Raw genomic sequence first — 14,453 nt, 5'->3', positions numbered from 1 at the left:
GGAGAGCCAGGAGGGGGCTATGCATCAGCCTGAGGGACATTTCTCTGGGTAGGCGTGATCGAGGATGCTCAGCGGGCTGTGAGGACCGAGCCCCGCCTCCGCAGTGGTGCTGAAAACCTGCCAGCCCTGGGGAGGAGAGAGGCCTGATACACTTCATCTACACCTACAGCGGCAGACAAGAAGGCAGGGTGCCTGCCTTTCCCAAGGAAGAGTCCTTTGGGAAGCACTGCAGCCCCCAGTCCCCCTACCTGCCTGCGCCTTCCATGGGCTGCACGACCCAGGCTCCCAGGGGCGAGCCCCCCTCAAAGTAGAAATGAGCCCTAAAGGAGGGGCAGATGCCCTGTCTGGCCTGGGGTGTCTCTCCTTGAGTTAATGGCCACGCTGCATGTGCCCTGGACTGGATGTCACTGTGGTCGCCTGGGGCTCCCGTGCCCTCCGAATCTCCCTCTCCGAGACTGGGCGGCAGCTCTTCGGTGCCTTGCGGGGCCCTGGGCGCTCCTGACAGCAGCTCCTGGGGACCGGATGGCTGAGCGCTACGATCCTGTGTTGGGGACGCTGTGCTCAACTCCCAAGTGGGCAAGGACCCATGACGGCCCTTCCTTTTTCTCTGGGCTCTCCTGACAGCTTCTGGGATGGACAGACTGGAATAAGAGAACCCAGCCGAAATGCAGGGAGAAGCCAGAGGTAAGGTCTCTGGCCGACACGAGGCGGTGGAGGGCCGCCTCTAAGACCCTCTTCCTGGTGGGTGAGAGCAGCATGCGCCCCGGAAAGCCCCCCCAAGGAAGCCCACGGCCTCGGGGCCCACGGCAGCCCTCTTGGGACTGATGAGTTCGTCTGTATTCAGCCAGGTGTGTGTTTCCCAGAGGGAGCCTGGCCGGCCACCCCGGTGTAACTGCCTCTGAGTGGAGACTGGATCTCGAGCAAAGTCCCGCAGGCTCTATCTGGCACAGGGAGAACCCCCAAAGATAGGGGACGGAGCCGGCCATTTCTGGGAGCTGGAGCGGGTCTGGCCGAGGAATCCCAGCAGTCGGCACGGCACTACTAAGTTACTTCTGGTTCTCCTGCGAGGACTTCCGAGACATTGGATTCATTTCCAGAATTTCTGTCCCCACACCAGGAGTTCAATACCCCGTTTTTCACCCAGTTGGGCACAGGAGTTGGATAATGGCCGTGAAGTAATGTGTTTGAGAATCTGGTCTGCCACGACCAGCACCACTATTTTGAAGTTCTATCATGTATCCAGTTGGCTATTGTTTTACATGAGCTTGAGTGTGGTTTGTCAAGGTCTGTGACGCAGCCATGAAGATTGCCTGTAACCGCGTCACGCTTGTGGATTCACTTGGCAAGCGAAGCCACTGTTTTTGGATCTAGGGTTTCCAATTCAGAGCAGCTTGTCACACAGACGCTCAGCCCCGCTTGCCTGGGTTTGGGTCCCTACTTTGCCTCTGTGACCTTGGGCAAGTGCCTTAATCTTCCTGTCCCTCAGTTTCCTCATCTGTAAAATGGGGCTTAATCATAGGGTTGCTGTGGAGAGCGAATGAGTTAATAGGTGTAAAATATATAGAACAGTGCTTGGCAGGAACTAAAGACTCAAATGTTAACTACTATTATTATCCTTAATTTTATTTCTGTTCTTAAAAGCTATTCCCTTTGTGTGGATTCTGCAATTTTTTTCAGGGAAAATTTGCTCCTTCCTTTCTCCTGACCTGACAGCATGCCTGGGGAAATAAGACAGCTTGTTTTGGGACAGATGATTCTGGAAACATGTCAGGAATAATATATGGAAATGGAAATTTTCAGTATCTTTTAATCTATGCTCAGCATTAAGCCCTGTGCCCTTTACAACTGGTTGAGCTTGGTAAATGGTCGATAAATAATTTCAGTACATTCACCAAATCACTTTTGGTTGTTTCTAGGTCCAGAGTCTGGGAAAATGTCATTGGAGAGTAGCTAGCATGGAGATCTCACAGTTTCCCTCCCTCTACTATTCTGGTATTCTCTGGAGCTGGGAAGCTGGCATAAAAAAACAGTCAAGATTTTGAAGCTACAGTGGATTATATTCTGTTTCTTTCAAAATTCTTTTCACATCGTCCCTGGCAGATAGGCCCACCAGCTTTCCTATCAACAGTGAAGACTAGAGCAGCATCTGTGTAGAGCCTGAGGTCTGTGCCCACAACCTGATGGCTGGAGCCACCTCCCTGGCTATCTCTTCCAATTGATGGGATAGTGTCTGTAAAAATATTTTGGAAGTATGAAAAGTGGCACATTGGCCTTCATGATAAACAGAACTAAATGTAACATATTTTAAAATTTAGAATCTCAACGAACAAAAGCGATCTCTGTTTTCTTTCTCGGGGCAAATTTCCTGGCATTTACACACCTTAAATGTTTTACGTGATCCCAGGGGGGTTGTTGTCATAATGAACAGAGAAAGTTTCATTTATATAGAGCTCCTGATATATTTGCATCTAACAACTCACCGTATCTCACCCCCGAGAGAGGTGGGGTGCAGTTGTGGAGCAGAAGTCCTCGTGTTGCAGCCCCCAAGTGGACTCTGTTAGACTCCCTCCCCTCGCCCCCAACTCCCCTGCTCCCCAAAGCCCTGGGCTGTTAGGTGCACCTTTGAATGGGGAGGATGTCAGAGGTACAGGAAAGACAAATCCTGAGCCTCTGATGGCTGGAGAAGGGGAAGACCTTGGGGTCCTGTGCAAAAACGGGCCAAGACCCCAGTCTGGCCTGGGGTGTCTCTCCTTGAGTTAGTGGCACAGGGACTCCCCAACAGCAGTTGACCCAATTGATCCACTCCGTGGTGGGAAACATAGGTTCTGCTTCTCCAGCGTCCCAAATGGGAGGTGGGGTGGCAGCGGGGACCTGGGACAGCAGATGAAGCAGCAGAGGCAGGCTTGTTTATTTTCAAGGAGACTAGAGTGGGATCAGAAAAGACAGTCCCAGCCAGAGGATAGTAAACACGCTATTGTTTTTGAGTGCTTATTATCTACCTGGCGCTGGTTACCTGGTGCTCTCACTGGGTATGGACTTCTCAAGTCTCAAACCCGGGTGCACATGGAATACTTCCTATAACTCAGTTTGTACCCAGAGTTCTCATTTCATCCAATAGTAGAAACTGCGTTCACGCTGATTCAGCCACCCCGGGTTTTCTGGGCAGGCTTGGAATGTAGCAGCTTTATTCCTCCCTAGCCCATCACCCGAGCCCCCAGGGATTGTGCCCCTCAGCTCCCCAGAGCCTTAACAGTCACTGGGGGTTGGGGTATGGCCAGGGGGAGGGGAGTGGTGGTCTTGGGAGCTATTCCCTTGGGCCCCAACCCTGCCAGTTCTGGGGTGCCTGTGGGCCTTCTCCCTGCCACTTCTGTCTGTGACCATCTTGGCTTCCCACTCCTGAGCCCCCATGAGACGGCAGGCCCTCTGAGCCCGTTTCAGCCCTGGGACAGTGTCACATTGGGCCCGTGGAGGCCCAGGTTCTCTGGCCTGGCCGCTTGCCTGGGTCCCTGGGAGCCCGCGTGGGCTGGGCCTTGGGGGCGCTGGGCAAAGCCCAGCGGCGGTCTTGCTTTCCTCGCAGCATGGGCGCTGGCCTTAGCCTGGCAGCCCTCCGCCCTCGGCGGTGTAGAAGTGGTGGAGGCGGCAGAGGGATGCTTCTGTCGAGGCTTCCTTCAAACCCATTTTCACGCTGGGACTCGGCCTCTTCCAATCCTCTCTCCAAAGACTGTGTTTGGTTTCTCTTTGCGTCTTGTCCCTTCTCTCTGCCAGTGGCCACTGCCTGAGGGAGGAGGAGTGGCAGTTAAGGTGCATGGACAGCGAGGTTGAGTCGCCTGTGTCGCTTTACCTAGTCCCTCGTGTTTGCCGCGGGCCGGTTCTGCGGTTCTGTGACCAGCCAAGTGGAGGCAGACACAGATGGGGGTGGTTTGTCACCTCGCACGAGCCGGTAAATGGCAGAGGTGGGGCGCAGAGCTAGGACCCTCCCACCCCAGCCCTGGGCTGTTCAGCACCCCAAGCCCGGATTTCTAAAATGAATGCATTCGTGGGGGTGTTCTCTTTTAGGGCCAATAGTGCGGTGTCTTGAGCTTTTCCCTATTCTTTAGTGCTCCTTTAAAAGGAATGATTTTTTTTTTAAATTTTTTTATTGTTATGTTAATCCCCATACATTACATCATTAGTTTTAGATATAGTGTTCCATGATTCATTGTTTGTGCATAACACCCAGTGCTCCATGCAGAACGTGCCCTCCTCAATACCCATCACCAGGCTAACCCATCCTCCCAACCCCCTCCCCTCTAGAACCCTCAGTTTGTTTTTCAGAGTCCATCGTCTCTCATGGTTCTTCTCCCCCTCCGATTAAAAGGAATGATTTTTAACAACTAGACTTCTTAATATTTTTGCCCACTGCCCTCCACCCACAGCTACCAGTTTGTATTTATGAGTCTGTTTGTTTGTTTGTTGTGTTTTGTTATTTAGATTCCACATATATGTGAAATCATATGATATTTGTCTTTCTCTGACTTATTTCACTTAGCATAACACCCTCTGGGTCCAACCATGTTGTTGCAAGTGGCAAGATCTCATTCTTTTTTATGGCTGAGTAATATATTCCATTGTATATATACACCACATCTCCTTTATCCATTCACCTGTGGATAAACACTTGGGCGGCTTCCATATCTTGGCGATGATAAATAATGCTGCAATAAACATAGGGGTGCATCTATCATTTTGAATTAATGTTTTCATTTCCTTTGGATATATTCCCCAAAATGGAATTGCTGGATCTTATGGTAGTTTTATTTTTAATTTTTTGAAGAACCTCCATATTGTTTTCCGTAGTGACTCCAATTTACATTCCTACCAACAGTGCATGAGGGTTCCTTTTTCTCCATATCCTCACCAACACTTGTTATTTCTTGTCTTTTTAATTCTAGTCATTCTGACAAGAGTGAGGTAATACTGTGTTTTGATTTGCATTTCCCTGATGATGAGTGATGTTGAGCGTCTTTTCATGTGTCTTGGCCATCTGGATGTCTTCTTTGGAAAAATGTCTACTCAGGTCCTCTGGCCCCTTTTTAGTCAAATTGTCAGTTTTTGATGTTGAATTGTAGAAGTTCTTTATATATTGTGGATATTAACTCCTTATCAGATAGATTTATCATTTGCAAATATCTTCTCCATTTAGGTTGTTTTTGTTGTTGTTGTTGTTGATTGTTTCCTTTGCCATGCAAAAGCATTTTATTTTGGTGTGTAAAAGTAAGTTTAATGATTAAGTTAAAAAAATCAATTCTCTATGGACTTTCTGAGGAATTTCAAAAACATACGTCAAAGGATCCAGAAGTCCCAGAAATCCTCTGTGTGCACCCTCTGGTTAGACCTGTCTTTCCTGAAGAAACTGCATTCAAGTTAATATATGATTTTCTACCCATTCTGCGGTGTTGTGACTTGGTTACTAATTTTTATAGTATTTATTTCCTACTCTTCAAATGCATTGTTGTTAGTTTAAGAGGTTTCTATGGACTGGACTTGGAACCCTAACACAACCAATTGCATTATTTTTTTTAGAAAAATGTATTTTGAGTTCCTCATCCAATGTATAGACATATTTTTTAGAACTCAGTCCAGTTTTTGGTGGGAAACATCTTTTGTTCTGATATTAAATATCTGAAAATTATTTCTCTGGCACACAATTTGAGAAAAATGTAGTACTTTTATTCTTTTTTTTTTTTTTTAAAGATTTTATTTATCAGAGAGAGAGAGCAAGAGAGCGAGTGAGCACAAGCAGGGGGAGTGGCAGGCAGAGGGAGAAGCAGGCTTCTCGCTGAGCAAGGAGCCCGATGCGGAACTTGATCCCAGGACCCTGGGATCCCCATGACCTGAGCCAAAACCAAATGCTTAACCAACTGAGCCACCCAGGCATCCTGTATTTTTATTAGTCTTATGTTTAACTCCTGCAATAGTTGTACTATTGAAAAAGGCAGGTTTGAAGTTGATATAACAGGATGGATATAAGAATAACAGGTTAAGAGAAATGAACATCTTTTCTCCTCCTCAGCCAAAGAAAGAGAGCCGACATTGGGTTTATTTCCTTTTTCTAAGTTTTTTCTTTAGTAGTAATGATTTGTATTGCATGTTGTAGGAAGGCCAAAGGGCTTAGGTGAAACTGAAACCCTTAGGGGCAGGTAGAGGAAGTCCACTTCCAGCAAGTGAACAGGTCAAGCTGCAGGTGCCTCTAAGACCCCTGAGGGATTACAGCTGATGGCTGAGGGATCTGGGAAGGCAAGAGAGGCTCAAAGATGGCTTGATGAAAATGGTACAATCCAATGACGGTGGGCATTTTCCTCCAAGATGGGGAAAGAAGAGTGGTGTCACATGGTAAGACCAGTGCCCACTGGTTGGGGACCTGTGTTTGGCTACATATCTGGACAATCCCTGCTACTGCAGAATTTCACTGATTTCTCCAATATTCCTGGGGCACTGAATATACTTGATGGGTCTAGGTCACTAAGTTCTTCCTTTTCCCCCATCCCAAACTGGATGCAGTAGGCACTCTCAATGGGTTGCCCTTATGCCCTGGGACAACTTTGACTGTTTCTGTGCATCCTTCCCATCCCTCCTATGGCTTTGGTGTGCTAGGAGTATATATTCACTCTCCCAGCCCAGAGTCTGACCCGACCCCCTACTTTTTTTTTTTTTTTACACCAACCAGAGTTTTAATAGAAATACAACCAGCATAGGAAAACTCAAAACTACCTAAATCCAAACCAGAATGCCAAATGGTCAAGGCAACGGCAGAATTTCTGACCCTTTGACTTAGCCAGTCCCCAAATAAAAACCAATGAAGATGATGAAGTGAAGAGTGAAGTACTTAATAGAGATTTTAGGGAGCAGGGAGAGCTATTCTGTCTCCAATCAGGATACAAGGTCACACTGTTTAACTTACTATTGCTGTGTCCAAAGCTTAGTGGCTTAGAGTAACAACCATCATTTATTTTGCTTATAAGTCTGCAATTTGGGCTGGGCTCAATGGGGACAGCTTGTCTCCGTTCCATGTGTCGGCTCTGGTGGCTCTACTAGGACCAGAAGGCTCACTTTCAAGATGACTTATTCCCACGGCTGGCAAGTTGGTGGTGGCTTTCAGTTCTTTGCCACATGGATCTCTTCATGGGGCAAAGTGCACTTCCTCATAGCACAGCATCTAAGTTCCAAAGCAAGTGCCCCCAAGAGCCAGGAAGTGGAAACTGACATTTTCTTAAGACCTGAGCACAGCATCACTTCTGCTATATTTTATTGGTCAAACAGTCACAGAGTCCAGATACAGGTGGAGGAGTCAAAGACCCCACCTATCAATAAGTATTAACACATTTTGCTGCCATGTTTTCAAACTTCCGCAAGCATCTTCTATCAAACTCTGATGGCTGACAACCTGAGAGTCATCTTTGTCCCTCCCATTTCCCTCCCTCACCCTTTATGTTTAATGTAGTACTAAGACCTGTTTTTTTAGTTTTTTTTTTTTTTATTGTGGTAAAATATATATAAAAATCACCATTTTAATAATTTTAAAGTATACAATCCAGTGGCATTTGCTACACTTACAATTGTTAATTGTAAATCATCACCAGTATCACTCCATTCCCCTCTGCTCCCAGCCCCTGGCAATGACTCATCTGCTTTCTATCTCTATGGATTTGCTTATTTTGGATATTTCACATGAGTGAATTATACAATATATGGCCTTTGTGTCTAGCTTTTTCCACTTAGTGTATGTTTTCAAGATTTATCCATGTTGTATATACATACCGGTATTCATTTCTTTTTACTGCCGAGTGATAGTCTATTGTATGGTTACACCATATTTTGTTTATCCATTTACCGGTTGACGGACATTTGAGTTGTTTCCACCTTTTGGCTATGATGAGTAGTGCTGCTGTGAATATTTGTATATAAGTTTTTGTTTTAAATACGTGATTTCAATTCCTTTGTGTATATATCCAGGAGTAGAATATCTGGGTCATATGGTAATTCCATGTTTAACTTATTGAGGAAGCCCCACACTGTTTTCCATATTGGCCTCACCATTTCAAATCACCACAAGCAATGTATGAGGGCTCCAATTTCTCCATATCCTCACCAACACTTGTTAATTTCTGTAGTAAGTGTGAAGTGGTAACTTGTGATTTTGGTTTGCATTTTCCTAATGACTAATGATGTTGAGCATTTTTTCATGAGTTTGTTGGTCATTTGCATATCTTCTTAGGAGAAATGTCTGTTCAAATGCTTTGGCCATTTTTTAATGGGGTTGTCTTTTTGTTGTTGACCTGTAATTGTTATATATTCTAAAACAAGATATTTACCAGATATATGATTAAAAATATTTTTCTCCCAGTCTGTGGGTTGTCTTTTTCCTCTCTTTATAATGTTTTTGGTACATTAAAGTCTTAAATTTTGATAAAGTCTGATTTATTTTTTCTTTTGTTGCTGCTTTTGCTGTCATATCTAAGAAACTGTTGGCAAATTTAAGGTCATAAAGATTTACCACTGTTTTCTTCTAAGAGTTTTATTTTTAGCTCTTATATTTAGGTCTTTGATCCTTTTTGAGTTAATTTTTGTATATGACGTGAGGTAAAGGTCCAACTTCATTCTTTCACATGTGGCTATTCAGTTGTCTAGATAACACCATTTGTTGAAAGGATGATTATTTCTTCATTAATTGGTCTTGGTACCTTTGTAAAAAAATCAGTTTTTCACAGATGTATAGCTTGTATTCTGGACTCTTAATTCTATTCCATTGATCTCTATGCCTACCACACTATTTTGGCTATTCTTAGCATTGTACTAAATTCTGAAATTGGGATGTGTGTGCTCTCCAATTTTCTTCTTCTTTTTCAATGTTGTGTTTTGGGTCCCTTGTAATTTCATATGAATTTTGGGATCACCTTTTTCATTGATACTAAAAAGGCCACTGAGATTTTAATATAGGCTGCACTGACTTTTAAGATTGCTTCAGGGAGTAGTCCCATGTTAACAATATTGTCTTTTAATCCATGAACATAGGATGTCTTTCCATTTATTTAGCTCTTTAATTTCCCTGAGCAATATTTTGTAAGACTTAGCGTATAATTTTTGTACCTCCTTGGATAAATTTAGTCCTAAGTATTTTATCCTTTTAGGATGCTATTAAAAATGGAATTGTTTTCTTATTTTCCTTTTCAGATTGTTCATTGACAGTATATAGAAATATAGTAGATTTATATGTGTTGATCTTGTATACTGTAACTTTGCTGAATTCATTCATTAGCTCCAATAGCTTTTTTGGTGTGGATTCTTTAGGATTTTCTTTATATGAGATCATGTCATCTGCAAATAGAGTTTACTTCTTCATTTCCAATTTGGGTGCCTTTTATTTCTTTTTTTTGCCTTATTTGCCTGCATAGAACTTGTGGTAAAAGTGGGTAAAAGTGGTAAAAGTGGGCATCCTTAACTTCTTATTTCTAATTTAGAGAAAAATCTTTTCAGTTTTTCACTATTGAGTTTGTTAGCCATGGGTTTTCCAAAATACCTCTTATTTTGAGGAGGTTTCCTTTATTCCTAGTTTGTTGAGTGTTTTTATCATAAAAGGGTGTTGAATTTTGTCACAATTCTTTTTTGTATCAATTGAGATAATCGTGTGGCATTTCCCTTCATTATCTTAATGTGGTGCATTATGTTGATTGATTTTTGTATGTTGAACTACCCTTGCATTTCTGGGGTAAACGCCACTTCGTCATGGTGGATAACCATTTTAATGTGCTGTTGGATCCAGTTTTCTAGTATTCTGTTGAGGATTTTTGCATTTGTATTCATAAGGGCTGTTTGTAGTTTTCTTTTGATGTCTTTGTCAAGCTATGGCCTCATGGAATAAGTTAGGAAGTATTCACTCCTCTTAAATTTTTGGGAAGAATTTAAGAAAGATTAGTGTTAATTCTTTATTTATTATTTTTAGATTTATTTATTTATTTGACAGAGAGAGAGCACAAGTAGGCAGAGCGGCAGGCAGAGGGAGAAGGAGAAGCAGGCTCCTCACAGAGCAGAGAGCCCCCAGTGGGGCTCGATCCCAGGACCCTGGGATCATGACCTGAGCCGAACGAAGGCAGATGCTTAACGACTGAGCCACCCAGGCGCCCCTAGTGTTAATTCTTTAAATGTTTGGTTGAATTTACCAGTGAAGCCCTTTGGTCCTCTGCTTTTGTTGTTATTGGGAAGATTTTGATTACTGATTTAATCTCTTTACTAGTTATAGGTCTGCTCAGATTTTCTATTTCTTTTTAAGTCAATTTTGGTAGTTTGGTGTGTTTCCAATAATTGGTTCAATTTCCTCTAGGTTACTAATTTGCTGGCATACAATTTTTCATGGCGTTCTCTTACAATCCTTGTTCTCCTGGTTTCCTTTATTTCTTTGTACATGGTTTCCTTTAGCTCTTTGAGCATATTTAAGACTTTATTTAAGGGCTTTGACTGGTAAATCCAATGTTTGGCCTTCCTCAGGGATGGTTTCTCTTAATTTCTTTTTTCTTGTGAATGAACCATATTTTCTTGTTGGGTTTTTTATTTTTATTTATTTATTTTTAATCTCTTTGTCTCCCCTCTCTCTTTTTGTGTTGGAAACTGGATATTTTCAATACCATAATGTGGCAACTCTGGAAATAAGATTCTCCTCCATCTTCAGGATTTGTTGTTGCTACGTAGTGTGGGATATTGTGGTTTGTTTGTTTAGGGACTTTCCCAAATGATTTTTGTAAAGATCATATTTTTTTGTCATGTGTGACCACTAGAGTCTCTTAGTGACTGGCTAATAATTTGACAGATTCCTGTAAAGTTCTAGAGCGGCAAAAATAAATAAATAAAATAAAATAAAATAAAAATAAAATAAAATAAACTAAAATAAAATGAAAGAAAAGAAAAAAACCTTTGCAGTGTTTGCTAATTGTTGTTGTGTTGGGGGCACTTCCTCACCACTCAAACAGGCCATTTATAACGCTGCCTTAGCCATCACTCCCTGCTTGTGTGGAGCCTAAAAGTTAGCCAGAGGTGAAAGCTTAGGGTTTTAGGTCTTTTCTGAGTGTGGGACATCCACAGGATCCCCTTGATTCCTTGGCATATGTAGAAGGCCCCCAAAGCCCTCACCTCCCCATGCATCTCCCTTCCAAGCTTTCCCTTCCCAAGGTCCTCAGCCCATCCATTGTTTACCTTGTTTGCCATCTCCTGCCTCGGCAGCTGTGGTTAGAACATTTACCTTTGAGTGCTTTTGACAAACACCATCTGGGAGGCTGCCCTAGCCTGAGAAAGTGCCAACTAATTCCTTGGGGATCCACCAGCCAGGTCAAATCCCACAACCACGGTTTCTGGAGAATGAGACCAACATTTCCCCCGTCAGACACCAGCAAGCCACAGCAGGAATGTGGGCCACCATCTCTATTGCTGCTGATGAGCTGAGGACATAGCAGGTAGATAAGTTAAAATGCCACAGTGCTCTTTTATAAAAATTTGGTAGCTTCATTCTTCATTTAACATTGCCCTGGTTGTTGAAAGTTTTTGATTAGTTTCCACAGTTCTGAAAAACTTGATTCTGATAGTTTTTGCTGGCTTCAAAATTGCTTTTTGGAGTTTCTTACTTTTCCATACATCATTGTATCTGTTGATTTTAGTTCTAAAACATGTCTAAAATATGGCTTCTTTTTATCTTTTCCTACTGCCATCACTCTGGACTAGGACATCATCTTTGTCACCTCATTGAAATGCCTTCCTAAGCTGGTCCCCTGACTCCCACCCTTGTTTTCCTATAAGCCAGAGTGATGTTTTAAAACACAATTCTGCTTAGGTCACTCATTCGCTTAGAACAAAGTCCTGAACTTTCATCTCTTCTCCTGCTCTCTGAGCTTTAGCCCCACTCTCCTCTCCGATGGGCTTTGGGTGGAATTTTCCTTGTGCAAAAAATGCTTTATCCATCACTTTCTCTTGTTAATGCATAGTCACCTTTTAGGTCTCAGCTCAAGCATCACTTCCTTGTAGAAGGTTTCCTTTCTTGGCCTAGACTCGGGTCCTAGCACCCTGTATTTTTCTTTTCTAGCACTTGAATTAAACATTTATTTGTGCAATTATTTGATTAATGGCTATCTCCTTAATTAGACCGGTAAGCTCCAGAAAAGCTTTGTTTTTCTGCTACCTGTTGCGAGTGTCTAGCACATGTCCGCTGTAACGGGTTTAACGGTGGTCCCCCGAAAGCTATGTCCATTTTCTAATCCCCATAACCCGTGGATGTGAACTTATTTGGAAAAACGGTCTTTGCAGATATAATTAAGTTCAGATTTTGAGATGTGGAAATCATCCTGTATTATTTGGATACGCCTAAATCCAATGACAAATGTCCTTATAAGGGACATACAGAGGAAAAGACAAAAGAGGAAGCAATTTGACTATAGAAGTAGAGATTTGACCACATTTGTGATGTGACCACAAGCCAAGTAATGCCAACAGACCCCAGAAGCTGGAAGAGGCAAAGAATGGATTCTCTCCTAGAGCCTCCAGACAGAGCATGGCCTGTTGACACCTTGATTTCGGACCCCTGGCCTCTAGAACTGTAAGAGAATAAATTTCTCCTGTTTTAAGTCACCCAATGTAAGCCACCTAGTCTTTACAGCTGCCACAGGAAATGAATACACCTGACATACAGGTGGTGGGCAGCAAATATTTATTGGCTGAATAAACAAAAGCAGGAAGTGTTTTAATCATTTTGAAGACACTGAGCTAGAATAAATGTTTCAGGATTCTGGGCCAGATCTAGGCTCGGCAAGAGAAGGTGTTGGAATTATTCAGGGATTGTACTTGTCTAGCTAGGCTAGATTAATAACAGGTTAACCCCCAAGTTGCAGGGGTCAACACAAAGTGTACTCCCTACTCATGCTCTGTGTCCAACGTGGATCTGTGGGGGTGGGGTTGAGGGGTGACACTACTCCAGATAGTCCCCTGGGGATGCAGACTGACTGTCTTGTAGCTGCACCATCTAGAAAATGTGGCTTCTTTAGTCACCACAGAAGGGGAAGGAAGCACAAGGGGACTTCACTCTGGTTCTTCTATGCCTCAGTCTGGTAGTGACACACATCAGCCCTGGTCACAGCACTTCGGCTGTCACTGGTCACCTGACTATGCCTAACTGGGTGGCCAAAGTGTCTAGGGTAGCGTGTGGGAATTGGATGAAGAGTAGGTGTCTCGGCTGTGATGTTTGCTAAGAAAGTGGTATTTTATTCTTTTATGCAACGTGTATTTATTAAGCTCCTGTGATACGCTAAGGTAGGGTCCTCACCAGAGTCAGGCATTTGTACTCCATTATGATGAAGTTTCAGAAACAGAAAACATGAGTCTGAACCTCAGCGCCTCCATTTCAGTAACCATTTAACCCTGAGCAACTTTCTTAAACTCTCTGAGCCCCAGTAAAGATTTTCTTTTAGGAAAACTCCGCTCCGCCGTGATTCCTTATCTCCAGGGTTTGATTGACCTCAGGCAATCCTTGTAAGATACTCTTTACAGGCCAGAGTGGCTGAACAGGTGAGCATGTGATCTAAAGGATGCTCAGGAGTTGTCCTTAATGGCTGGGGAAAGATGCTCTCCCTGTGGGTGTGAGTGAGGAAGCTGGTAGCCCAATTTGCTGTTGGCAGCCATCCTGCATGCCTGAGGCCAGCCAGCCCTGAGATGAAACTACATGGTGGATGACAGGGATTGAGTTCTTGGGACATCCCTGAGCCACAGGAGCAACCCTTGCTGAAGTCTGCACCACCTTGGGAGCTTTCAGTAATGTGAGCCAATAAATTCTCCTGAAGAGTTGAACCCGTCCGTGTTGGGGTTTCTGTTCACCGCAGCTGAAGCAGCCTACATGATCCACACCTTCCAATGCTGTTACAAGGATATTTGAGATCTTCCTGGTTTCAGGTCTGATAAATGCTTTTGGACTGAAATCAGGACATTTTGGGTACGATGTTGTAAGACTCTGGATCTTATTTAAGTTTTGTGTTTTTAGCAGCCTCCTCTAATGCCATTCTGGTGGGGGGAGGGGGGCACTACTCTGTTACTGCCAGGCCTCTGCTGATACTTCCCTGGCAGGGAGGGAAGAGGAGGGAGCACCTCCTTCCTGCTGCCCATGTGGCTCCCACTGACACCCTAGGGAGGTGGTCTTGTTACCACTGAGCCATAACAAGCCCTGGTTCTCCACTAAGCCTCCTCTGATGCCACCTCTGGTGGTTGGCCAGGCTGCTACTACATGGTACCACAGACTGGGGGCAGGGCTGAAATATCAGACATTTATTTCCTCATGGTCCTGGAGGCCAGAAGTCTGAGATCAAGGTGTCACCAGGTTGGTTCCTCCTGGGGCCTCTCTCTGTGGCTTGTACATGGCCATCTCCTCCTCCCTGTGTCTTCACATGGTC

The 14,453-nt window shown here is 43.8% G+C and overlaps 1 long non-coding RNA gene across 2 annotated transcripts in view; it reads left to right on the top strand.

Annotated features, from left to right (window-relative positions):
• Nucleotides 1-14,453, top strand: part of LOC144382727 (uncharacterized) — a 614,132-nt gene that overhangs the window by 252,299 nt on the left and 347,380 nt on the right. The window lies entirely within an intron of this gene.

This window comes from Halichoerus grypus, chromosome 8, assembly GCF_964656455.1.
Source record: "Halichoerus grypus chromosome 8, mHalGry1.hap1.1, whole genome shotgun sequence".
NCBI lineage: Eukaryota > Metazoa > Chordata > Mammalia > Carnivora > Phocidae > Halichoerus > Halichoerus grypus.
The sequence above is the reverse complement of the archived record's forward strand: the minus strand, read 5'-3'. Positions and strand labels throughout refer to the sequence as shown.